Source organism: Muscardinus avellanarius, assembly GCF_963383645.1.
Source record: "Muscardinus avellanarius genome assembly, chromosome: 3".
In the NCBI taxonomy this organism is placed as follows: Eukaryota; Metazoa; Chordata; class Mammalia; order Rodentia; family Gliridae; genus Muscardinus; species Muscardinus avellanarius.
Window position 1 is genome coordinate 157,477,538 of NC_137788.1, and position 27,754 is coordinate 157,505,291.

Below are 27,754 nucleotides of genomic sequence, written 5' to 3' on the forward strand. Positions count from 1 at the left end.
ATTTTTAAAGAGCCAGAGGTGTAGCTCAGATTTAGGATGCCCCTAGGTTCAATACTAAATACCTACTTCCCCAGTATCAAAAGAGAGAGAAATAGAGGAGAGCAAACAGAAGAGAGAGGAAAGAGAGAGAGAAAGAAAAAGTGAAGGGAAGAAAGGGAGAGGAAAGAGGAAGACAGAGAAGAAAAATCAGGAAGGAAGGAAGGAAGGAAAGAAGGAAGGAAGGAAGGAAGGGACTCAATGCCTCTCTTGTACTAAGGGAGGTTCTAATGAAGAACAGGGCAGGCATCACTCCTGTGTACTGGGATTTTACAGTTCAGGAGACCTGCAGGGCACTAGCCTGAAGAGTGACATTAAGTAAATTAACTCCCAAAGGCTCACACGGAGCACCTGAGTCATGGGGGGTCTTCTGGGGAAGCAGCACTGGCCTGCTGGCATGTAGGTTGACCTGTTGGGCAGCGTCCTTGGAAGAAAGAAGGAAGATTAGTGCTAAGACCTGGAGGAAAGCAAGCCTGGTTCAATTCTAGGTGCTCTGAGGAACTGGAAAGCAAAGGAAAGAAGCAATAAAGGAAGCTGGAGCTGGGCCTGGAGCCGCACGCTTGTAAACCTATCTTTTGGGAGGCTGAGACGGGGAGGATCACGCTTTGCGGACAGCCTCAGCTACTACTTAGTAAGGCGCTTTGCAACTCAGTGATACCCTGTTTCAAAAATAAAGCAAAAAAAAAAACTATGACTAGGGTGCAGCTCAGATGTAGAATGCCCCTGAGTTCCATCCCCAGTACTGAAAAAAAACAACAACAACAACAATAAAAAAACAAAGGAAGCTGGAAAGTGGGCAAGGCCAGAAGAGGGGGGCACTTAAGAACCATAGCTGGAAAATTTGGACTTAAAAATTTGAAAGCTAAGGTGAAATGGGTCATAGGAGGAGCTCCAGGTGAAAAAGGAGATCCTAATAGGTAACCTAACTGAGGGAATGGGAGGGGCAGAGGGAAACTCTAAAGCACAAGATGTACTTAAAAAACATATCGATGTCAGTCATCAAGCCGAGCATGGAGGGAGGGAAGGGAAGGGGATGGGGAGGGGGTAGGATTAATGGGGTGATGTGTGCATGTATACCTTCACAAGCTTTTTATCCCATTAAGATGTATGAAGTCAATGCACCAATAAAAAAATTTTTTAAGTAGGAAGAGAAAGAGAAATAAGTTTTGTGTTTCGTCTGTTTTTCCCAACATACATCCAGGTTCAAGTGTTGCCTTTTCTGAGTGATGCCGAGCAAGATGTTTGCCCACTCTCTACTCTGGTGTCCTCATGAATCACAGTTATGGCCACTCTCAGACTGAAAGAATTACTCAAAATGATAGTGCAAAATCTTCCAAACAGAGCTTGGCAGGAGGTCAGTCATTGTTGCTTTTTTAATTAATTATTATTCCTTTTCCACGCTTGTGCAGCAGTACTGGACGAAAACACATTTTTTCAAGAGTAAATTTTCTGGTGATTAAAGCTTAACGCTTTGAGCCGCCAAACATACTTATAATATTTGGGGGTGGAACTTTTGCTAACTGTGAAAATTCATTTTTAACACATATTGAAATAATTGCAATTGCCTGTAGGAATCATTATATTGAATATCAAATTTAGCACTAGGCTGCAATAGGAGCGTCATTGGGAATTCATTCTAGCCCAACACTAAATGGCCCTAAAGAATTTCTTTCCTGTAATTGTTATTCTTTATAGGTGGGATTGTTGCTGTTATTTAATCCTCTCTCACTGTCAAGCTCTCAGTTGACAATCCATGTGGCCGTCAGTTTACCTGCCTCTAGTAACCCTCAAATCTATTTTTATCATTAATGTGTTATGACATTGAAAACCAGGTTTGTAATCTTGTTGATTAAAAAAATAATGAGGATTTTCAGGAATATCTTTGTAATGAGTAAAGCCTACTGGCTTTTTCTTTCCATTTTTTTTTTTTTGTAAGGCTTCTCTATTCTCCTTCCAAATCCCCCGTAGTACAATTCTTCTTCTAAATGCAGCTTTACATTGGGAGATTATGCTTCGCTTATAATAAAAGAAATGCAGCTCCCCTCATTCACACTGAGAAAAGCCCAACTATCCATGGACTAAAAGATAATAAAAATAGGCATCCAGATACAGAGCTCATTCTGACCTAGTCTGGATATAGAGTACAGAGACTTCTGCAATGTTTAAGTTGAATCTGAAACCCCACTTAGGATTAGAATAGCCACACACCAATATTTTGACTTACTTAAATGAGTTTACAGAAGGGAAACAATTTAGTCCATATCACCAGGAATCAAAATTGTATTTCTACATACACAAATGAAAGAAAAAAATGATTATGTTTTCATTCGGTCTTCTGCTGAAGTGTTGGGAACACATTTGATGATTCTGATTGAAAAAGAACTACATATACTTATGAGAGATGAAAGGTAGATTGAATGTACCCAGACATTCTCATAGCCAAAGACCCATGTTTACTACAACCCTGCTTGTAATGGCAAGTTTGACAGTTCATAGAAGGGCACGCTGGGGTTATGTGAGTGTGAACGGTAACTACACACACATGCCATTTTTCTTTCTACCCAGGTGACCTGTTCCTCCATGTCTTGTAGATTTGTGTCTGCCTTAATAAAAACAACAGGCGAATGATGAGTTTTAGAAGATATACTTGTTCCTATGTCAGGTCTAGATCATGAAAAACCCTGGCATGTTAAAAATCAGGGAGGAACAGCATAGATGCAGGTGAGGAGAGGAAAAGAAAAAGGCTGAACCTGGCAGGAACTTGTGCTCAACAGCTGAATTTCCAGATCATTCTAAGGCATGAGAAACCTTGAGAGAGCTTAAAGCAGGGCATTATTTGTATCTGGAAAATACCTTCACAAATTTTGTATGGAAGATGGATTTTTAGGGAAAATCTAAAAGCAGGAGGGAGACTGGCTTACAGTGCATGGTGGTGAATTTTCTGTGTCAACCTAATGGGGCTAAAAGAAGCCCTCACAGCAGGTTAAACACAACCTGAGTGTGTCTGTAGGGTGATGACAAGCAAGAATATGATTTGAATCAATCAGCAAACTGAGGGGGAAAAACTCCATCCCCGATGTGAGTGGACGTCATCGAGTCCACTGAGACCACATAGGACACAAAGGTGGATGAAAGGCGAGTGCTCTCTCTCTCTTCTTGATCTGGGACATCCATTTTATCTTACCTTCAGACATTTGAGCTTCTGGATATTTGAGCTTCAGAGTCCATGATTTTCACCAATACCCTCTCTCCATACACCTAGTTCTCAGATCTTTAGTCTCAGAATTACATTATGTCATGAACTTTACTGGTTCTCCTGCTTGTAGATAGCACATCTACCATCTTCTCTCTTTCTAGCTCCCCATTTCTTCCTTCTTTCCTCCCTTCCTCCCTTCTTTCCTTCCTTCTCTCTTCCCTCTCTCCCCCTTTTTTTCTTTTTTTTCTTTATTTTTTTTTCTTTCCTGCTTGCTCCATTTCTCTAGATTACCCAGAGTAATACAGAGTCAAAGGAGGCGAGGTGATGTTGGGGGAAAGGGCAAAAACAGCAGAAGTGAACAGGCAATACTAAGGTGACCAATTCTATAAACACCTATAAAATGTCATAATGAACCACATTTGAGAAATAAAGGAAAAGCAAGACAGAGATGAGGCTTGGAGTTTTATTTTGAACACAGCTCATAAAATGGTGCCATGTTCAGATAGGGAATACTAAGGAATGAAAAGAAATGGGAGAATCTGTTCAAATGTAAAACATTAATAACAGATGTATATGGTGTTTCACTAGATGGAAAACTTTCTTCCAAATCAGTGCAGTCACTGAGCTTAATATAAAGTTAGATATAAAGAGTTAAATATAAAGAGTCACAGTCTCTCAAGGCCCCACCACATTTCAACAGAATTTGGGCATGTTATACTCTTCAATTTTCAATTGCCCTGTTATTGGAATGTGAATAGATAGAAGATCCTAATAGTTAAGCAAAATTTCTGTAATAGCATCTTCAAAAAAGAGTACCCAAACCCCCTGCACCTCGTCCTTCAATTTCAGCTAGAATTTGCTCCTAAGTTTGAGCATTTAAGCAGTTTTGTACAACCTCCACATCTACTTAAGTTTTGTCTTAGTATCTAAGAAAGTATTGTGCACAAAGAGAAAAGAATTCAATTTTTTCCACTGGTCAATGAATGATTTTAATTAAATATAAATCCTCAGGAAGATTCCATATATACTACAATATATTTCACTCTGCAGGAATGTCACCTATCTCTCTTCCAAAGATCTTGTCTATGCCCCTTCTTATCGACAGGAAGCCAAGCAAGGAGAATTTGCCTTTTGGTCCATTGTGAGCAAAGTAAAATGTTTCCCTTTCAGCATAACAAAATCTATAGGCAGCTGTAAAACATAATTTTCTTTCAACTCCTTGACAGACTTGTTATAAATTTTGGAGCACAGAGGGGAGGGAAGGAAGGGTCACTTTAAAAGATAAATTTCATCATGGATGTGTGACAGTAGTGTATATGTTCAGAGACCCTTTTTCAAAAGGGAGGGAAAAGACTGTGCTTTTAAACAATCAAAGGTTAAAGTTAGCCCCGTCATTCATGTGGTTTCACTCTTATGCATATTGAAATACCTCAGAAAGATTTATAACCCTGCTTCATACAGTTAGAGTTCCAGTAAATGAGTCCCTTTCTGAAAGTTAAATATTTATGCTTCTACTTTCCTGCCTTGTACAGACAGCAAGAGTAAACCAAGGACAGTCAAGAAGCCATGATGACAGGCCAAGTAATGATGAGAAATGGCAGTAGGTTCAACACGCAGGGCATGTTCTTCTCCATTATATTTTTAGTCCATTGGGCAAGGGGTGGGTGGGTGGATGGATGGATGGATGGTTGGATGGATGGATAAATAAATAGATGGATGGTTGGATGGATGAATAGATGGATGGTTAGATGGATAGAACGTCCTAGATGACTATTCTTAGGAAGTAGAAATAAACTTATTTGGCAAATGTGAGTCTAAATTCATCTAAAGTCCCCACATATTCAGTTTTAATGAGTCAGATCTTTGGAAATTATAATCTTTTCGAAGTTGAACTGTTATAGTTTGAGATACACTTAAGTTCCAGAAAACTCATAAGAAGTAGCAGGAAAAAGCCATTATTTCATTTCATCAATGAACCAGAGGATGCGTTAAATAGATGAATAACTTGCCTTGTTTCACAGAGTTCAGGGATGACAGGACAGTGACAACAATTCCTTTATCTTGATCCCCATTATGGTATTCTATTCATCTTTGCTCCTAATTATGTTGACCACACAAATAGTAAATATTTACATAGTAAATTATAGTTTAATGAAGGTATATCATGTAATCCCATTAGAACTTAAGAGAAATTTTTAAAATATTTTTATTTTAACTTTCACCTAATATTTACTTGCATTCTGGCAAAATGGCTAGATTTTGTAAAGTCCAATGAAATAAAATACCACAATTGAGTCTTCATGTTCAAGATCTTTGTTCCTCAGAACAAAATACTTAACAACTCTCTTACTTATTGATGTTAGTATTAATCTCCATGATTATAAATAATATCTTTGCAATACTATTTCTCAACTTCTGTTTTCTTAATTTCTGCTAAGAATTATGAGAATAAAGTGTTCTTCACTCCTCAACTTCTCAATTTCTCAATAGCTTATAGGACAATTTTGGCTTAGTCAAAATTTTGGCTTAGTGCTACTATTACCATGAGCACTTAAATATTGTTTGCAGTTGGAGTAGAAAATACTAAATTTTCTTTCTATATTTTCAAGTTTGATTAAGCTTCTTGTATTTATTTTGCCCCTGAAGTTGATGAATGTAATATTTTTTCTTAGTTTCATATGTACCTATCAAATTAATTTATGCCAAACTCTCATACATTTTTCCTAAACCCTCAGGATTCTCCAAAATTGGACAGTGGGTTCTCCAGGCCTATTATACAATTGTCACCTGGCAATTTCCTGTCCTTGTCATGTGTATCACATCCTGTTTTTCTCTCTCCTGAATTATTTATTTATATAGAGCACATCCTCTGTAGCTTTCTAAAAAAATGGCATAAAAGATAACCTTTTAGAAGTTTCATGGCCAAGTATCTTTAAATTTTTTCTCAAGATGGATTAATTGTTTAGCCCTATCTTAAGTTGAATTTTTTTTTCACTGAGAATTCTGGATACATACTTCCACTGTCTTTAATCTTGGTTTTTTTTATTAACGTGATTAAGTAGTACTACCCAAATTCAATTGGAAAAAAAAAACCTAAAGTTAATAGATTAGCAATCTCATTTGCATATTCAAAACAGCTTTCCAGCCGGGCGTGGTGGCGCACGCTTGTAATCCCTGCGCTTGGGAGGCAGAGACAGGAGGATCACGCAGGTTCGAAGCCAGCCTCACTGGCTTAAGAGACCCTGTTTCCAAATAAAAATATAAAATAGGTCTGGGAGTGTAGCCCCGAGGTAGAAGGGCTTCCAGAAACCCCAGTACCATAAAAAAAAGTAAAAAAAAAAAAAAAAACAGCTTTCCAGAAGCACTAGAATTTGTGGTTTATTAAATAACTGAATGAAACACCTATATGCCACATGACTACTGCTTCCTGTCAATGATCCCCCAACTATCCCTTCCTAACCCACTCTAAACAGAGACAGGCATTGCCTTAGTTAAATCTGAAAAGGCAGCTGGAATTCTTTGTTTCTGTCTTGTGAGCATGAAAATAGAATTCTACTGAGAAATTAACTGAAATTAATTGACATGATCTAATACAACCAATCATAGACTAGGCCTCAAACAAATTCTAATGCATCACCTAATTTTGGTGAAAGATTAGCAGCAGCATTTGATGAACATTAAACAGTTTTAAAATTTGTGCTGGAAGTATCCTCACTCTTATTTCAATTTCTTGGGAAACTGGAAGTGATATTTCTGGGTCATGTTAATACTTTATCATTCATAAGCAAAATGGGCAATTGAACTGAATTGTCACTTCTCAAAGAAGAAATAAAAATTACCAACAAATATATGAAAACATTTTCAACATCATTAGGAAGTATAGAAATGCAAGTTAAAACTAAACTTTGATTCCACCTAACTCCCATTTGAATGACAATCATCACAATTACAAACAATAATAAATGCTGGCAAGAATACAGGGAAATAAGAAGCATTATACACTGTTGGTGGGTTGTAAATTAGTACAACCACTATGAACATCAGTGTGGAGGTTCCTCAAAAGGCTAGGGATGAAACCACTCTGTCGTTTACCAGCTATATCACTCCTCAGTAATTTTCTAAAAAGAATTAGTCAGAATACTACAGTAATATGTGCATATTCATGTTTATTAACAGCACAATTAACAATAACCAAATTATGTAACCTATGTAAGTGTCCATGAACGGATAAAGAACATGTGGTATATACACACACTGGAGCTTTACTCAGCCTTAAAGAAGAGCAAATAATGTCATTTGCAGGAAAATGAGCAGAACTAAAGAATATTAATGCCAAGAGAGATCAGCCAGTCTTGGAAAATCAAGGGCTAAATGTTTCTGTCATATGTGGAAGATCGAGAGGACATAGAAAACAAAAGAGACTTCAGGTAAATGGGGAGAGATACCAGAAAATAGTGGAAGGGCACTGGGGACAGAGATAAGGAGGAGAAAGAGGAGGATTACGGAGGGAAACCGTTCAAATAACACATCCATATAGGGATGTATCACTAGCAATTTCACTAATAAGCACAGGGAGAAAGGAGGGTAGTGCAGAGTGGGATGGAGAGGCAAGTTCACCACAAGCTGTGTGTGTAGATGTTTGCATCACTTTGAACCTCGCTGTGCTGTATAATTACAATGCACCAATAAAAGTATAAGATACTCTGAAACAGGACCAATTATTAAACACCACCTGCGATGTTGTCATATATGATACGACATATGATCCAAATCAACGACTAATGCATAAGGATGTTTCTCCAATAGTAAAAGGGATGAATATAGGGGAAAAATGTCCCCCATGTGATCACAATGCAGGACTCACAGTAGCAATGTTGTATGCTCTACTAAAGCATCTATGCCTGTCTAAAAGTGAGATGCTTACATCATGTCATCAAATAATAGTTCATATAAACTGAAAGTTGGTGTGGCCATCTGGCTGTTTTGGATGTAAAGAGTTTTAACATAGCAAATGAAAAGAGAGATCATGACTGGCCAAAGACTCAGTAACCATAATTGTCAATGGGACCAGAAAGAGGAAAGCAGTATACATTAAACTACTTGGAAACTTCATCAAATATAAGAAATTAAATCACATGCTATAAACCTCAGGATAGTCTTAAGTCCTATATCATCTTCCACGAAAGATATGGAAGATTAGATTATGGGTCCCCCTTAATTCTAATAATAATAAAAACACATGTACATTCGTTGCTATGCAACTACACAATTTCTTCCATCTTTGGGTTGAATCTACTTCCTACTCCACCGATATTGGGCTTGGTCATGTGAACCACTGTGATCAATGGAGTGTTATCAGACATAATAGCAGCAAAATCTATGGTCATACTCATGCTGGTCCTTAGCCTCTTAGGTTGCAATGACCACTGTGAGACAAGTATGTCAAAGGTAGGTACAGCTCCTACAACCCTGGCCCCAGAAAAAGATGCTGTGTAGCCACCTGGATCCTCTGGTAGCCCAGACTCCAGCCTTGTTACCAGAGTTATGGCTGACCGGTAGATCTGTAAGTGAGAAATAAATTCTTGCTGTTTTAAGCCACTGAGCCTGAGGGCATTCTGTCACATGACATGATTATAGCTGTAGCTGGAGAAGGTGGAGGCTCAGCCCTCCATTATATTCTAACTTCATTTCTAGGATTTCCACAAAGTTCCACTCATCATCCCTTGTCATCAACAGATGCTACATCTGAGAAACCTTTAGTGTATCTCTATTCCTTGCAATAAAATTACCTTAAATTGAAAAAGGATGAGAGAGTATTTCTTCCTTGTAAAGTTTGCTGACCTACAAGAAGTCAAATCATGAGAAGTAATTGATTAATAATATAATGAAAGAATGATAAATCTTAATTTTCATGATACTAATTAGCCTTGTCTTGGCAGAAAAGTCAGTTTGAAATATCTTGGCAATTTCATCTCCTTAGGAAATATAAAAGATATCTTAAAACAACATTTACATTTAAAATATAAATTAAAACTTAGCAAAACCCTCAGAAACTTAGACCTTATTTCAAAGTAAAAAATAAAAAGGGCTGGAAGCATAGCTCAGAGGTAGAATGCCCCTGGGTTCAATCCCCAGTACCAAAAATAAATTAATTAGTGAATTAATTAAAAGTGATATCTATGAGATACTTGCTTTATATCTTGTCTTATTATCTCCTGCTTCTTCCTTCTCAAATAGGTGCTGTTTTCCTGACATCTCTAGTTCTTTCAATGATGCTTATAACAGACATTTGTAGCTTTTGCCTCCAAAATATAGTTATCATGTGGAGACATGCTGATGGTTGGTATAGAGATAATAAAAATGAAATATGTGATAGTGAGTTTTAAGCTCATTTAATTGACTATTATAAGGAATGTAAATCTAAAAAAAGTTTTTAATTATAAGTGAAGAATTCAGTCAATTCTTTAAACAGGGTCTCACTAGGTTGTTGGGGATCTCTCTAAATTTCTGAGGCTGGCCTCCAACCTGAAATCTATTTGTCTCAGCCTCCCAAGTACAGGGATTTTAGGTGTATCACTATGCCCAGCTTATAATTTTATTTATTTTTTATTTTTTTATTTTTTTGTGGTTCTGGGGATGGAACCCAAAGGCATTCTACCTCTGGGCTATACTCCCAGCCCTATTTTTATTCTTTATTTTGAAAGAGGGTCTCACTGAGTTGTAAAGGGTCTCACTAAGTAGTAGCTGAGGCTGTCCTCAAAACACGATCCTCCTGTCTCAGCCTCTCAAATGCTGTGATTACTAGCGTGCACCACCGTGCCTGGCAAAACAGGGTCTTGCTTTGTTGTGGGAGTTGACCCAGAATCTGTGATTCTTCTCTCTCAGCCCAAGTACTGTGATTATAGGTGAGCACCACTGTACCCAGCCAGATGATTTTACCAAGTGCTTAATGATGCATCACAGTACTCACACTAGAGTTTATCAAATTTGTTTTTTTTTTTAACATGATAGACTTTCTAAAAGGAACCCCAGTCTGAAATGACTGAGAAAATATTACGAAATATTTAAAAAATCAAGAAGGAAATGTGTGTGTGTGTGTGTGTGTGTGTGGTGTGTGTGTGTGTGTGTCTGTGTCTGTGTGTGTGTCTGTGTGTGTAAATGGAGATTGATCCCGGGGGCATTCTATCTCTGAGCTACATCCTCATTCCTTTTTAATTTTTACTTTGAAATTATGTCTTGCTAAGTTGCTGAAGGTCTCACTAAATTGTTGAAGCTAGACTGGAACCTGCGATCCTCCTGTCTCAGCCTCCCAAGTACTAGGATTACAGGTATGCACCATAGCTCATGCAAAAAAAAAAATCTTCCACCAAAAACAATATGCATAAGTGTATAAACTTGGCCAAATGTTTTGAACTTCAAATAGACCTCAACATATACTATTATAAAATTTATAGAGGCCGACATAGTAATCCCATCATTTGGGAATCTGAGACCAGAGGATCACAGTTCGCGGACAGCCTCTGCTACAGAGTGAGGCACTATGCAACTTAGTGAAACCCTGTTCCAAAATAAAAATACAAAATAGGGCAGGAGTTGTAGCTCAGAGGTCAAATGCCCCTGGGTTCCATCCCCAGACCCATAAAAAAATAAATAACCGGGCAGGGGGCACCAAGCACAGTCTAAATGTATATCATTTTCAATATGCCCCACCTATAAATAAAAGTAAAAAAAGAAAAGAATTTTTGCATCTATGCTCACAAATTAGTCTATAAAAGAAATAAATGAAATAAAATTTATAGTGCATATCTTATATATAATAAGTTATTTAATATACTTAAGATGTGAAATGTTTGTGTATTATTTTGTCATATCAGTCATATCATTTAGCTTCACAAGTTATAAACAAATTATTTCTGTATTAAGCCCTCGGGGAATCAAGGCAGAACTGCTGGAATCTGGAATTGGTTGCTAAGGAGGGTTCCCGGGGGCGTGGTCTTGGGGAATATATGAAGTCCTCCCTGTCCTGCTCTCCCTGCTTCCAGCCTACCTGAGGTGAGAGCCAAGTTTGTGTTTTCTCTCTAGGATTCTTGCCACCACGCCCTAAGACCTGTGGTCCCTCCCCAGGCTCACATGAACTGACCCCACAAATCTCCGAGAAAACCATGAGCAAATAAATCTTCCTTTCTCTGAGTTGTACTTTCCATTCTTTGAATTATTTTGTAGTGAGACTACTAAGATACATAACAATTTCAAAAAAAAGAAAGGATTATTCTAAAGAGAGTTAATCATCTTCCTGTTCAACAAAGCCAGCAGTCTGGCCTTGGGGGTTTTGGCATCTGGACCCGGGCTTCTTAACTGTGGGTACAAGATAGCGAGGAAACGCCAAGGAGAGCATGGAACATTAAGATGTGCAGACAGAAAGCAGCGGCACTATTTCCTCCAGCCTTCCTTTCTCTAGTAGTAAAAGGTTTCCTCAAAAACACCTTTTCTGCTGGGTGTGCTGGCACACGCTTGTAAGGCCCGCACTTGGGAGGCGGGGGACAGGAGGATCGTGCTGGTTCGGAGCCAGCCTCCCTGGCTTAAGACCCTGTTTCCAAATTAAAAAAAAAAAAAAAAAAAAAAAAAATATATATATATATATATATATATATATATATATATATATATATAATAGGTAATAGGTCTGGGAGTGTAGCCTGGAGGTAGAAGGGCTTCCAGGAACCCCAGTACCACCAAAAAAAAAAGAAAAAAAAAACCAAAAAAACAACAACAACAAAAAAAACACCTTTTCTTCATTATAGATACCATCCGATTTCCAAAACCCTGATCTTACCTGCAATTTATAATACACATTTTCTCTTTCGTCCAAACTTGGCATGGTAAACATGTTGGTACTATGTCTGCATTTCTTTACCATGAAGGAAAGAGTACATCTTAACTATTTAGAACCAGTAATGCTGCCCCTTTATCAAGACCTCCAGTGAAGGGATCTGTCACTCAGAATTCCAGCTTGACTCTCCTTTTCACCTGTACACAAGAAGATGCCCACACACACACACACACACACACACACACGCGCGCCATGAATGGTTGAATCTCTTTGCTGTGACTTTATGCAGGGTTCCAACCATGACCTGAAGACACTCATCCTCCAAGTGCCCGTCTAAGACATACTTCTGAAAATTTAGGAAAATAGGTCAAATTGGCTATCTAAAATGGAGGCCCAGACATGCTCTAACACAAACACCTGGTTTCACTCCTCTCCTAAAACATATCTTATCTCCAAAATACCATTTTCTTTCTTTCTAGGATAGTTCTATCTCACCTAACATAGAAAAGACATTACCTCAAGACAAAAAAGTATTCTCTCTACCACTGTGTAACCTTTTATATTTTGCCTTTTTTCTCTTCCTTCATTACTAAAAGATGAATAAGCTTTCCAGCAGAAATATGCGGATCCTTTGACAAGAGTACTTAACCACTATCTTTCCCTAAGTCTGTCTTTTTCAACCCATTAGGCTGATTACTTTTGAAAAGCCTGGACCTCCAGCAGACATCACAGCTGGTCTGGACCCGGGTATTGTCCATGGTGTTGCTAACCCAGGAGGTTTCGAAACACTCTCTGGAGCACGCTCTCTGGCTCTCTGGCTCTCTCTCTCCCCGACCCTAGTCATATCCTCTTGTATCACCATGAAGTATATAATTAAGATAAAGGAGCAATTCCATCTCATACTCCAACTATATACTATATCACCTATGAAAAAGCTGGTTAGAGAGAGTGACAAGAAGGCCTGCTCCATATTTTTATACAGTGCTCGAAACTGGCAATCCTTAATTTATCTTATTAAGTCTGGAAATTAAGGAAGAATAATGATCCTCCAACTGCCCTTCACAATCATGATTCAGCCTGGAGAGTTAATAAGCCTCCTCAATACGGCGCACCCCCCACCACCACCCTGAAAGGACATTTTTTTCCACAAGGATGAGCACAAAGAAATAATCAGATAGAAGGTTTTTCTTCTAAATTAGGCCTCTTGTTTGTAAACTGAAAGAGTGCTAATGTGGGTCCAACCCGGCCTGCTCCACGCAGGCGCGCTCTGCCGGGGCCCACTTACAACAAGAGGGAGAATGGAAGGTTTTGTTCTATTCTTCAGGCCTCTTCTGTGTAAGAGACCATTCAAGCAATCCAGTGCCTGCCTGACTCTCTCTCTCTCTCTCCCTCTCTCTCTCTCTCTCTCTCTCTCTCATGCCAACTGCAGAGGCAAGCTTCTGTCTGGAAACCAGCTTTGATGTTGACCTCTTGCTGCTACAACTCAGAGCCCAGCTCTAGGGGGTGGGTAGGGGATCAGAGAGGGCATGCCCCCCATGGAAGAAAACAGGAAGAAAGGAGGGATGACCAGGGGATGACAATGTGGACAGATTCTTGCCTGTCTATTCCGATGCATCAGGAAAAAAGTGCCCAGTCTGATTACAAACGTTCACAACCAGCTAAACTTCAGAAATGCCACTTAGAGTGAGGCTGGAAAAAGAAGCAGATTATTGTTATTGTTCAAGCTTTGGTCTGAACAATTTAAATAAATAAATCTATCTATCTATCTATGCATATATTTAAATAGGAGAGAGAGAGAGAGATTATAAAAATGAGCACAGACAGGACCAAAGCCCTAAGGACATTCAGAGTACATTCTGATGAGACTGGTTTTGCCCGGCACAGACATGGGCTCCCAGTGACAGCCTTGGGTACACCTGCTACCTTTCAGCTGAGGGCTGAACTGTTTTCACAATTGATGCCAGGTGTCAGGAAAACATCTCTGGCTCTCGTGGTAAGGTCACAGCTGTGACCTAGGCAGGTAAAGTGAGAATGTCAGACCTGAGGTCTAGGCGGGTGTCCCAAGGACCAGCCAGGCAAAGAACATTTCAAAGGGGTGAGGCCCCAGGGTGCTCATGCTGGGGCGGATTCTCAGCATTCACAAGATCCCTTTAGCTAGCTCCTGAAGCTGCAGAGGCTCCATCTGGATTCAAAGTTTTCTCACTGTGAGGCTGTCAGAATAGTGTTGAGCTAGTACCCCTGTAGCTGACCCCTTTTTCCTTCTCTCTGGACAAACTGTTGAGTTGAACAGCCAGAGGAAGGAGAGCTGATGCCCCTCACAGCATCAGTTACTCTTGCAGCTTCAGGAGCCGGAACCAAGCAGAGGAATTCAGCACTACAACTCTTCCTATTTTTCTTTACTTATTGATTACCAGAATATTTTTTTACATATAGATAGATACAGATATATACACATAGATATACAAACACACATATTTACATACATATATCTACACACAAATTTACGTATGCATGTACACACATACATATACAAATACAGGTATGTATGCCTGTGGGGGTTCGTCCCTAGATATATCCGCGGTGAATTGTCTCCAAACCCCCGCATCAATCCCCAAATCTTCTGATTCTCAAGGCTCTTGTATAGCATAGCATAGTATTTGCTTATACCTATGAAACACTTTCTATATATTTTAAACCATCTTTAGAGAACTTATAAAATACAGGTGGTCTAGGGGAGGGAGAATTAATGAGCGAAATACTTCCATTGACACTGTGTACACGTATGAAAATGCCAATGCCAAGCTCAATATTCTGTGTGTGTGGGGGGCAGCTCACCAGGTGCTGTGAGCACACATGTCAATATCCCTGTGCCCCCCATTATGATGTGAGACTGCAGTGAGCCAATGATGGTGTTAAATAAGAATGCAAAAAAGTCCCAATACAGTGTGAACGCAATGGACATAGTTGTTACACTTTATTTTTTAGGGAAAAGTGGCAAGGAAAAACGTCTGTACCTGCTCAACATGCTCAGACAAAAATGTCTACACATATGAGGCAGAATGCTTTTTTTTATCAAGTAGTTTCAATACACAGTGAGTTGAATTTGCCAATGTGGAATCCATGAATATGGAGGTTCAACTGTGTGTGTGTGTGTGTGTGTGTGTGTGTGTGTAGCCACTAAAAGATAATTTGTTTAGTTCTTATTGTATATAAGACCCACATTAAGTAAAATTTAAATGTTTACAGGAAAGCTATTATTTTACTCAGTATATTCAATCTGCAACTGCCCTTCAGTAATAAAATATTTCCTACTCTTAAAATTAAAACTTTAGAGAAAAATTTTTATTTTCTTAGGGGATTAAAAAAATCTGATTTGCATGAGCATCACCTACCTGATTTCAAAACACTGACTTGTGTTTCTGTACTGTCCAGGTATCCATGGGAACTGTGTACCGATGGACAGGTTTGGAGGGAGTTACATCGACTACCTGTTCTAGCCCAAACGCTACTCAGGTGATTGTTGTCTTTTGAGAAGGTGGCCCTCTGATGGACTGACACACTGCTTGCTTATAAAATACCTTGAAATCTAAGCCTGCCCCTCCCTCACCCCACCATTCACAGCCTAGAAAAAGAAAGGAATACTTGGAGTCCACTCAGCTCTGTCTTAAATCACAAAAGAGAGGCAGAGTGTAGTCTTTGTAGGGAAGCTTCAGGTCAGAGAAAAACCTCCCTATGGAATGGGTGTGATGCCTCATTATCAAACTCCCCACCACCCGAGCATTCCTAAACTCATGATAGTAAAGACTCTTTCCTCTTCGTTCCTTTCCATTGACCAAACACAAAAGGACGTGGAGTCCCTGGGACCTGGATCCTTTTTGTTTTAAAGGATAAACGTATTCCTAGTAATAGGGTATGTGCTTGGGCTACATGTGCGTAATTTGTATGTCTGAATATTTTGCTTCTTAAGAGTCAGACCCTGGTGTAGAATCCTAGAGTTGTAAAAATCCTCCACAGAAAAATAAAGATATAAAACATGAAATAAAGCAGAGAAATGGCCTGGGCGACGGAGCAGCCCCCCTCTCTCAGCTCCGCGCTGGCTCGGCTGTCCCTCACACAGCAGGCCATCTTTGGTAACTTCCAGCCTTCACTCCACCCCACAATTATGAAATCAGCAAAATTCTCAGGGGAAGGAGACCCAGAAAGAAGGCATGTGGCAGCGAGAGACAGCGGGATCAATACCTTCAGAGTCTGAGAACGTAATGGGCCCTGTCGGTCTGTTAATTATCAAACAGAAATTCTGTTTCGAGAAGGGGCAAAATGCATTTTAATAGCAGCTCTATAATTAGCCATTTCTGTTCATGGTTTCTTCGTAGTTTTTATCTTTGCTTCCACCTTTCTGTCTTTTAACAATGTTCGCATAAAATGGCTCAGGATTGCTCTGCCTCTAATTATTTACTGAAACAACCAACAAGCTGAGAGAAAGATGACAAAGTAGTACAGAAAGATCTTGGCACAGGATGAATTGTTTTTAGTCTCCATTTCCTGCTTTCTCCTTGATGGTTTGGTCTTTCCTCGCCTATAACTTACAAGTATGCATAAAATACTCTTGAGTCTTCCTTTTTTAGGTTTGTTTTTAATAGAGATACAGCTTGTTCAGCCTTTGCTCAAAATCAGTCTCATTCTCTCACTAAAATCACCCTTGCCAAGACAGAGCTCGTATCACATGATTGTTGGAGATTAGGAAGAAAAAGGGAGTTCAGAAACATAAAGGTGCCAAATGTGGTGGCTTATGGCTCTAATCCTAGTACTTGGGAGGTTGCGACAGGAGGATCATGGGGTTGAGGCCAGCCTCAGCACCTTAGCAAGATCGTCGGCAACTTAGTGAGAGAATCTATTTCAAAATGAAAGCAGGGTGAAAGGGTTGGAAGTATAACTTAGAGATAGAATTTCCCTGGAGTTCCTTCCCCAGTATATATTATGTTAATGTGACTACCAAGAGATGGTCAGAGATTAGAGGGCAAAATTAAACCACAAGGTGGGAAATAATGTGGAGAAGATAATCAGTGTTGGATTCCAGGAAAAGCAAGGGAGAAATTAAATCTTTAGTGGGGTAAAGACAAGAGACAGAAATCTTTAGGGTGAGTCAAAGTTACTATAACCCAATGGAAGCAGGAGATTCCTTGTGCCTGAGCTTTTCCTCAAATTTTAATCCGTATGCGTCCATTTTTCTGAAAGCCCACCTTAAAGAAGTGAGACTCTGAGCAGCAGCTATGAGCTTTGTACTATGAATCAAAGTGGCCCCATGCCCAAGCAACGCCTGGCATAGAAAGGCGCTTAGGAGTCAAAACATGGGACTTCAAGGCAGCAGGCTCAGCCACAATTCTTTCTGGTGCAGGTGACGTTGAAGGACCACTCTCAACAAGTTGCCATTGCAGAGTGACTGGAATACCATAGGCGAGATGTGAACCTGGAATGTGTAGAAATGAAAAGGTCATAATAATCAATTCCTGAAAGGTGACCCTTGCACCACTCCTAAAACAACCCATAAAGCGGTAGGGGGAAAAAATCATAGAGCACAAAGGTGCCATTGAAACCAAGAAGCAATATGTTAGCCATCACTTTTTAAAACCAATTATAAATACAGCCATATGCTTTGTTTGTTTGTTTGTTTGTCTTGTTTCCTTCCAAGATGAGTCATAACTCACATTGATGGGACATGTCTTGGATATTAGGAGGAGAGTCCTCTTTCTCTGGGACCCAGAGATTCCCAAAGTCCTGTGTGAGGCTAGATAGAGATCGTGAGCAATTCAGAGCAAAAATAAATTCTGTTCTGTTCTCTGAACAGTAATGGTTGTTGGTAATAGGCTCCTGGAGTGCTTTATTGGTCCATCTTATAGTTTATTAGAGGGAAGCCTGTGTCAGGATTTCCATTATAAACCTATATTTTCTGAGTGGAGAGATCAACAATACAATTGGGCTAGCATCGAGCCTTAATCTTCATATCCAGTTGCTGCCAAGAACTTAAAGCAAGATATTAAAGACAGAGAGGTTGAGATAGAGAAGTAAAAAATAAAAATAGAAAAGCCACGGGACTGGCACGATCAGCCCAATATTTGTTTACTTTAGCAAATTTTTATTTTTAGTTTCACTTTTTTTTTCTATTCTTCTTGCTTTCAGACGGGATCTATTTTCATAGACTGTGAGGTGTTGGATAGAGGGAAAAATTAAAGGTAAAATCAAATTGCTTTCCCTCTAAACATTTACCATACTCATGTATCCAGAAAATAACTTTATCTTACAATTTGTGACTTGAACACAGGTTTTAAAATTGCAAAGTCCAGAAGAGAAAGCGGTAGTGTTGCTCTAGCTAGTTGAGTTTTTTCAAGATTTGTTTTTTTTTTTGTTTGTTTTTTTTTTTTTTTTCTAATCAACAAGGAGCCATTGGCCTACTTCCTCTAAGATAAACTTCTGGACTGGGCAAAGTGGCACACTCTTATAATCCCAGTACTTGGAAAGTTGAGGCAGGAGGATTGCAGGCTTGAAACCAGCATGCAGTCTTTTAGCAAGACACTGTTTCAAAATAATAAATAGAATAGGTCTGAGGGTATGACTCAGAGCTACAACAACCCTGAGTTCAATCCCCAGTATCACATAAAAGAAAGAAAGAGAGAGAGGGAGAGAGAGAGGGAGAGAGAGAGGGAGAGAGAGAGGGAGAGAGAGAGGGAGAGAGAGAGGGAGAGAGAGAGGGAGAGAGAGAGAGAGAGAGAGAGAGATCTGATTTTGAACAAAACCCACATAGTGCAAATGTTTTTTGTATTTTACTCACACCACACTTAAGAAAATTATTTAAACTTGTTAAAAATGCTTTGCAGGACAGTGATATTCAAGATCATTTGTAAAATATCCATTTCAAAATGCACGGACTTGCTGTAATGTCCACTGTAGAGCGAGACCTTAGCTTAAATTATACCACAGCTATTTTAAATGGATTTTTAAATTATCTACCTTTGCATTTTATCATGAATGTTTCAGGGAAATTATCCTGAGATAATGCCTACAAATGGCTGCAGACTTTAGGTTTATAACTGCTCTTGTTCATTTAAGGTTCCCAGCAGACCATCTCAGGAAATCCAATGCCTGGCAAGTTGGGGTTGGTAATATACCGTAACTGGAGTTTTCTTATTAGCTGAACACCCAAATCAGCTTTCATTTGTAGCAATGACCCTAATTAAAAGAACTATGATTTAAAGCGCAGGCTGCATTTGAAGAGTCGGATTTGGATAGAATAGTGCTAGCCAAAGGGTTTTTTTTTTCCTTAGAAAATTAGTATCATCTAATCTTAATTTTATTTTTTTTCAAATGTATACCACATGCATTTGTTCCCCTGATTTTTTTACCTTTCTCAAAATGAGAGGCTTTCTTCTAGGTACTGAGCAAAAATATACATAGAGAGAAAAAAAACATTCACATGCCTGTGCATTCACAGGGTATCATATGCTCGCCCCAGTCTTACTAAGTGGTTTCATCCTAGTTCTGCAATCAGTCTTAGAATAAAGAGTCCCTACCTCCCCACACACTACTTTCTAAAGTGTAAGAACCAGGGCTGGGAGGTTAAAGCATTTGCTTCTTATCATCAGCTGGCAAGATGTAGACCCTGAACTGTGTGAGCCTCTGAACTGTAATCCGCAGCTCCCGGTTTGTTGGTTTGTTTTTTCCTTCATTAATTTATTTTTTTAATCATGTGATTAAAGTTTTTTCTCATTTTTAAAGCTTTTATTAGTGCACTGGAATTATACGCCATAGCAGCATTCAAAGCGTTACCTTCCTACACGCATACTGTACCTGATGTAATCTTCTCTGCATCCCACTCCCACTTGCCCTCGTGTTCCTCTCAGTAGTGAGGGAGATTTGTAGTGGTATCTTCACATATGAACATAATAATATTTGAACTGTTTCCTTTCTCAAGCCTCATTTTCAGAGCTGTTAATCATGATGGTACCAAAAAACCCTAAGCCGGGCGTGGTGGCGCACGCTTGTAATCCCCGTGCTTGGGAGGCAGAGACAGGAAGATCACGCAGGTTCGAAGCCAGCTGCGCGAGTCGGCTTAGGAGACCCTGTTTCAAATAAAAATATAAAATAGGTCTGGGAGTGTAGCCCGGAGGTAGAACAGCTTCCAGGAACCCCAGTACCACCAAACAAAGAAAAGAAAAAAAAAAAGAAAAAAAAATCCCTAAAAAAATTACCTGGTTAAAGATGGTTATCTTTCAGTCAATAGAAATTACTCATTGTCGTGGACTGCAAAGTATTCACACTGAATTACATGATGCTTCTCTAAGGGACCATTATGATAAAGCACTCTTTTGCCATACTGTAAGGAACTCTGAGTGCTCTAACTAAACACATATATAAAACTTGATAACTTATTGGGTGGGATCTAAAGTTATCCAATTTAAAAGATTTTCAAGAATGGGAAGCAGAGCCGGGCGTGGTGGCGCACACTTGTAATCCCAGCATTTGGGAGGCTGAGACAGGAGGATCGCAGTTCACCTACAGCCTCAGCTACTTAGTGAGGCCCTTTGCAACTCAGTGAGATCCTGTTTCAAAAAAAATAAAAAATAGGGCGGAGGGTATAGCTTAGGGGTAGAATGCCCCTGGGTTCCATCCCCAGTACTACAAAAAAATAAAAATAAAAATAAAAAAGAATGGGGAACACAGCTATTGGTACCCTCCCCACCGGGTGGCACCCCTTCCCTACAAGCACGGTGCATGAACCTAACATTCTATACCCAGTATAATATAACATTACAGTGCACATTTAAAAAAAAAAAAAAGAATGGGTAGCGAGATTTGGAAATCATTTGACAACTTATAAGAAATGTTTCCCTTGTTATTTCATTACCTACAATTATCTTCACCCGAACACCAGAAAGATGCAAAGAAAGACCACTTGATATTAGATTATCATTCCCATTTTATTGGTTCAAAAATAACTCATGTCATCTTAATTGAAAAAATCCAAGCTTTCAAAGTACATATTTGCCAAGCTGGAAGTAGTGACACACACCTGTAACCCTAGTACTTGGAAAGCTGAGACAGGAGGATCAGAGGTTCAATGCCAACCTCAGCAACTTAGTAAGGTTCTCAACAACCCAGCGAGACCCTGTTTCAAAATTAAAACACACACACACACACACACACACACACACACACACACAATACAATACAATAGATCTGAAAGTGTTTCTTAGAGATAGAATGTCCATGAATTCAATTCCCAGTATGGAAAAAACAAATAAACAAAAAAACAATCTGTAATGCAAAGTACAAATCTTTGTAATTTTAACTATACTGTCTTAAGTTTCTGATAGCAAAAAAATTACTAATAATAATATAGGATAAACAGGATAAACAAGAAAAATAATTATGACTCATTTACTAATTATAATTATACTTACAAGGATGCTAATAATAACCATTATTATTAAAAATTTTGCTTCAGATGCTGTTCTAAGAAGAATCTTGTACCTATATTCAGATGTGAGAATTTATACCATAGGTATTTTTGTACCAAATTCAGTGATAAGGAAATAGAGGCTCAGAAAAGTTAAATGCTTTCTCTGAACTCTGTAAATGACACAACCAGGGTGAACCCAGGTTGAGCTTGAGCCCAAATCAAGTGTGTTCTTAAGCATTGTCTAAACTCCTTTTATGAAAAGATAAGATGTATGTTTGACACGATCCTAGTGTATTGAAATGAAATTTAAACAGAAATCAGTCCCAAGACCCCTCCAAGTGTCCTAAGTATAGAAGTAAAATATGATGAAAAAACAAAATTTTACTGGTGAAAAGACTTCCTTGTGTGTGTGTGTGTGTGTGTGTAAGAGAAAGGAGATATCAATATGTTTATAACTGTGTTTTTATTTTTCATATATGTATATATATATAAAGTAATCAAATGATGCCAAAAATAATACATTATTACGATCTTTCATACAACCATAAAAATTCTAACAGCTACTATGAGGAATTTATTATATAAATTTGGTGCAGACGAAAGAATTCCTACCAGTGTTATAGGCAACTTTTTATCAAAATTTAATTGTTAGAGTTGCTTCATTTCAAGGAAAATGATCTAGCCCCAGGATATGCAGATCACTATTATAATAAGCCACATTTTTTTTTCAAACAAGGGGAGGGCCTTCAGCTATTCTTGCAAGAGCGAAAATTTCCAGGAATTATCCTTACTGCTATTATAAATTAATAAATTTTAGTAGTGCCACACCGCAAATCTTTGGCACTGACCTATATAGAAACATTAATATCTTATGATATTGATTTCAAAGACAAAGTCCAGAACCTTATGGTAAATCTAGAGGAAGTTTGTCTCTCATGATAGATGCTGCCATAAGACTCACCTCATAACATCCGAGTAAATCAGAATCTCCCATGAGCTCCAGATGAGCTCAGTGAGCATGCACTCACTTCCTCTTGGGGGAACCTCATGGGCGCTGTATACGTTGCTGTAAATTGCCAGTCAAAACATTGCTAGTTCTCCTGTTCTCTGTGTCATTCACTGGTAGATGGGGTGATAATCTGCTTCAAGTTGCACTGGCATTGCTAGTGCCATTCAATAGGATTCCGTGTGCCACCCAAGGCAAAGACATCTGCAACGGGCCAAATTAGTCACTTGAGAACTCTAAGAACAGATTGCAAAAAGCAAAACAAAACAAAAAACCAGGTAGACCCATGGCACATGTGCGTCGGGCTTTGGGAGAGCAATGCTGCTTCTTCTACTCTGCCCTCACCTTTCCCAATTTGTGTATCAAGTTCACTACTTGAAATTATTACTCCAGTTAACACAGTGCAGCCGGGCGTGGTGGCGCACGCTTGTCATCCCCGCGCTTGGGAGGCGGAGACAGGAGGATCGCGCTGGTTCGGAGCCAGCCTGGCTGGCTTAAGAGACCCTGTTTCCAAATAAAAATATATAAATAGGTCTAGGAGTATAGCCCGGACGTAGAAGGGCTTCCAGGAACCCCAGTACCACCAAAAAATAAATAAATAAATTTAAAAGGAAACAAAGTACAGCATACGTTTTCTAAGACTGATCCTTTGCAAATATGAATACTAGATTGTGGCATATATAAACAATCATAAACATCTGTAGGAATGATCAATAAACCCACCTCTGGCGTGGTGGCAGACCCTTGTAGTCCCAATATTTGGGAGGCTGAGACAGGAGTTTACAGATACACAGCCAGCCTCAGCTACTTAGTGAGGCCTTCCACGACTTCAAAAGACCCTATTTCAAAATAAGAAAATAGAGCTAGGGTGTAGCTCAGAAGTAGAATGATCCTGGGTTCAACCACAGTTTTGCAAACATATAATAGATAAATAAACAAACAAACCCACATCTGTAATAGGGCTTTTTCATGTCTATGGGTAGGAAAGAAAGAGTAGAAGACTTCACCTCCCAGCATCTCTGGCTCTCAGCTCTCTCTGCTGTTATCCCAGCATGATGTACAACCTGGATAAACATTTGAAATTATGTTTCCCAGTTTATCTCCTCCCTGTCATTTTCACTGATAATCTCTGCTTCTCTTGTCAGCTGACCTTTTGCAAATGTTGGCTTTGTTTTAGAAATGTAAATGGGAGGGTCGAGTTCCCAGAGGAAAGGTCAACATGGCTAGAAGGCTCCGTGGGGGCCAAGGATCCTTGTCCCCTCTGCCCAAGGCCCATGCCAACCTGCTCCCATCCAGGAAGAACAGGGGGAAAGTTCCCATTCCCCCCCCCCTGCTTCTTCCTATTCAAGCTTAGTTTCTTAATATTTCCCAGGAGAATATAATGATTGGTATGAACTGTTGGCTCACTAATTTGTTTGCGGTGGGATATTTGAAGAAAATAAGGGTCAGCAAATATCTGAGTGATTGATTTGAGGAGTTGAAGCCAGAGCATTCTACCTTTGAACTATATCCCCAGGCCTTTTCTAAAAATTTTGTTGTTGTTGTTTTAAAACAAGGTCTAGTCTTGCCAAGATGCTGAGGCTCAACTTGAACCTGCAATCCTCCTGCCTCAGCCTTCTAAATACTGATATTACAGGCCTGTGCTACCCTCCCCAGCTGGGTGGGTGATTTCTATATGAGGATGTTGAGAGAGAAGTCAATATTCAGCTGTACTGGTGGTGACTGGAAAATGTTCCATTTGAGATTCTAATGTTCAATCTTGGTTCATTCTTTTTGCTAAGAATGCCCAGAGGACAAAAACTGATTTTGCATGTAATGGGGATTTTTCAAATGGAAATCAGAATCTATGGGTCTTTGCCCTAAACTACTTTCCACTAGACATCAGGTTCTGGTTGGGTAAGTCAAATAGGAATAGTAAGCCCCATGCCCATGCCTCAGAGGGTTATGAGACTCATATAAGATCATGCAAATGAGGCACATTTTAAAGAGCAAATCATTGGCAAAGTGCATTTTGCACCTTGGCTCCTCTATGTGAGTTCATATCACTTTCCAGTTGTCTTAAAAGAAGTTTCAGCTGGTCAAAAACACAGGATGTCCCTAAACTAGAAACGGAGATAAGGGTACTTTTGCTGGACCTAAAGTAGTAAGGAGAGGACAGCAAGTTAAACAACAGTTGTCTGTTCTGTGATGGAGAACTTAGCATCTGGAGTGTATTGAGTGAAATGGAAGTTAGTGAGAAAAACTCTTTCTCCTAAAATTTCAGAAGGATGAAAAAATTCTGAAGTTCAATGGGGACAAAGCCCACAGTGGAAATCATAAGGTTTTCCAGAGGTTGGACAGTCCGCTATTGCTAAAGAGATAGGACAAAAAGACAAATATTTCCAGGACAGAAATTCCTATTCCGTTGCTTTTCTTGGAACCTCTTTGCATGAGTGCAACAAATCTAAAAGCTTTCTCTTTGCCATCAAAGCTAGAGCAGAGAGAAAGAGGACTTCTTATTGCATTGCTAAAGCATCGAAACCCTGCCTCCCGGAGCCTCCTCACCATCCTCTCTTTCTCCAACACCTTACCCATCCCCTTCCACTGTTCCCCTGGTCTCTCTCCTCTTTTATCAGAAGTCCTTTTTCTTTGCAGTTTTCTTTCTAGCTTCCACATATGAGAAAAAACCCTAGACTTTCTGAGACTGGCTGCTCTCATTTAGCATAATATTCTCAAGTTCCATCCATTTTCCTGGAAATGACATAATTTTGCTCCTCTTTATGACTGAGTAAAATGTATTGTGTGTAAACATATTTTTTATCATTCATCTTACACCTGGATTGGCCCCACAGTTTGGCTGTTGAAAACTGTGCTGTTATAAACATAGATGCGCATGTATTGCCATGGTACTCTGACTCCAATTCTTTTGGAAAGATACCAAAGAGTTGTACAGCTGGGTCAAATGGCAGTTACACTCATCTTCTGAGGAGCCTCCATACTGATCTCTGTAGCAGTTTCACTCACTTACAGTCCCACCGACAGCAAATAAGAATTCTCATTCTCCCTGTCCTCACTGGCATTTATTATTGTTTGTAATCTTGATGACTGTCATTCTAACTGGAGTTAGATAGAATCTCAGTTTAGTTTTTATTTGCATTTCCCTCGTTGCTTTTAGCACACAAAGGGAAATACACCAAGTGATGGGTGCATATATAAATGTACCATTTTGAGTTTCACCACCACATTGTATAATGACGGTGCACCCATAAAATCGTTTGAAAATCCCCAGCCATCTCATGGCCCGAGTTGAATATAGCTCTAATGCTTCCTTCACGGCTGATCACCAGGGCTGAGGCGAGCTTCTCAGAAGGACTCTCGGAAGCAGGAAGCTTTGGAAACCCTCCGTGCTCTTGCCGCCTGTGCCCCCTGACTAGCTTCCTCAGGCGCCCCTGAGGCTTTCCCATTACAGTTGCAGGATCCGAGGTCTTTGCCATTTCAGTAACGTCGTAGCATGTGTTGGTATTATAATTTTTTGCTCTGTAGTGCTTTACATGTGTAAAAGTACCTTTTTAAAGAACAAAATGGAAACAAGAGGCTCTTCAAACAGATTCAGAGGAGAAGCGTTTGAGCGTGTGTGGGTGCAGCTCCGCGGTGAGCTCTGGCAGGTGCTCAGCGGAGGTGACTCCTCTATACATCCAGGCTTCAGCTTGGGCGGGTGACCCCTCCACTAAGTGCGGGCAATGTGAAGGAGAATAAGAAAATCTGGCCTCATCTCTAGAAAAACTATGGCCTAAAGAAACTAAGACTCACTCCCAACACACACACACACACACACACACACACATACACACACACACACACACACACACACACACACGTGTGCGTGCGCACAGTGATCCCCAGAAGCAACATGAGCAACCTCACCTTCTCATAGCACTTTTTCCAGAGGCAAACACTTGATATGAATTCTTCAATGGATAGTTCATAATCCATCTTTACATCTTCTCCATCGTTTTCAACCACCTTCAACACGTGGGACATAGTCATCTGATAGATATTAATGGAAAGACCACCTTGAAAAAAATGAATGATGGAAAATGAATTGCTTATGTTTTAACTTCAAACATAAATTGGAAGATATGGAGGACAACTGAGAAATACTGGAATAATTACTGTACATGACCACATTCCCTTTGCCCTTGCCAGATACTGACTTATTTGTGCTTCTTTAGTTATTAGCCAGATGAAGGTTTAACTCCTCTCTGCTGAATGCCTATGCTCAGCCAGGGACTGCACAGACATCCCTGTCCAGGATAGCATACCTAATCTCAAAAAATAGCCCCTGAGCTAAGTTATAGCATCCTTACTTCACTAGGGTGAAAACCGTGGCTCAAAGGTATTGTCACCAAACCAGACTTGTTTTGCCAGCTGTACAGTCTGCCAGTCCTTAAAATAACAAGGTTTGTAAAAGAGAGAGTTTCCGCAGGTAGCATTCCTATAAAATGAGAGAGCAAGTCTCAATTCTGCCTTCCTGGGGATAGGATTTGGGAAACTTGTGGGATAAAGAATCAGGGTGATCTAAAGAGTGGGAGAAAGGAAATTCAAAATAAGGAGGAGTGAGGTGTTTGCAGTGTGCTCAGACATAAACAGACCCTTGGCTTTTTGTAGGATCCACATGCAGAAAATGGTGGTATTGGCATGATCCCTGGATTCAATTTTGGCCACCTGATGTGAAAAGATCTCCCATGAAACATCTGCATAAACCCATGTGAAAAGATCAATGGCTTCTACCGGTTTGAGGGAGATAGGGCTATTTCCAGATTACTGAAAAACAATGTATACAATCATAACCATGAGTCATAGCAAAGCTGGTGGGAGTCCTAATACTATATTGTTTAATGACATAAAATCAGGGATGGAAGTCACTAACTAGAGACAAGTGAAGCTCGAGAGTTCATTCAGGTCCTCCCTCGCCTTCCCGAGTTGCCTGGGTCTCATGGCCTATTTCTATCCCAAGTCAGATCTGTACAGAACCTTCAAATCCTGTGACTAGGACTCTCTTTTAGAAATCAGAAATGAATCTTAAAACATAAATGATAAATGGGAAGGACCCACCTGGTTTAAGTGACTGTATTTTTTTTTTTCATTTATTTAGGTAATTGGACCAACAGCTATAAAGCATCCTTTCAGATCAGGGCATCAATTGAACTGTTTCCTTTATCAAGTCTCCCTCCTCCCCACCTTCCTGCCTCC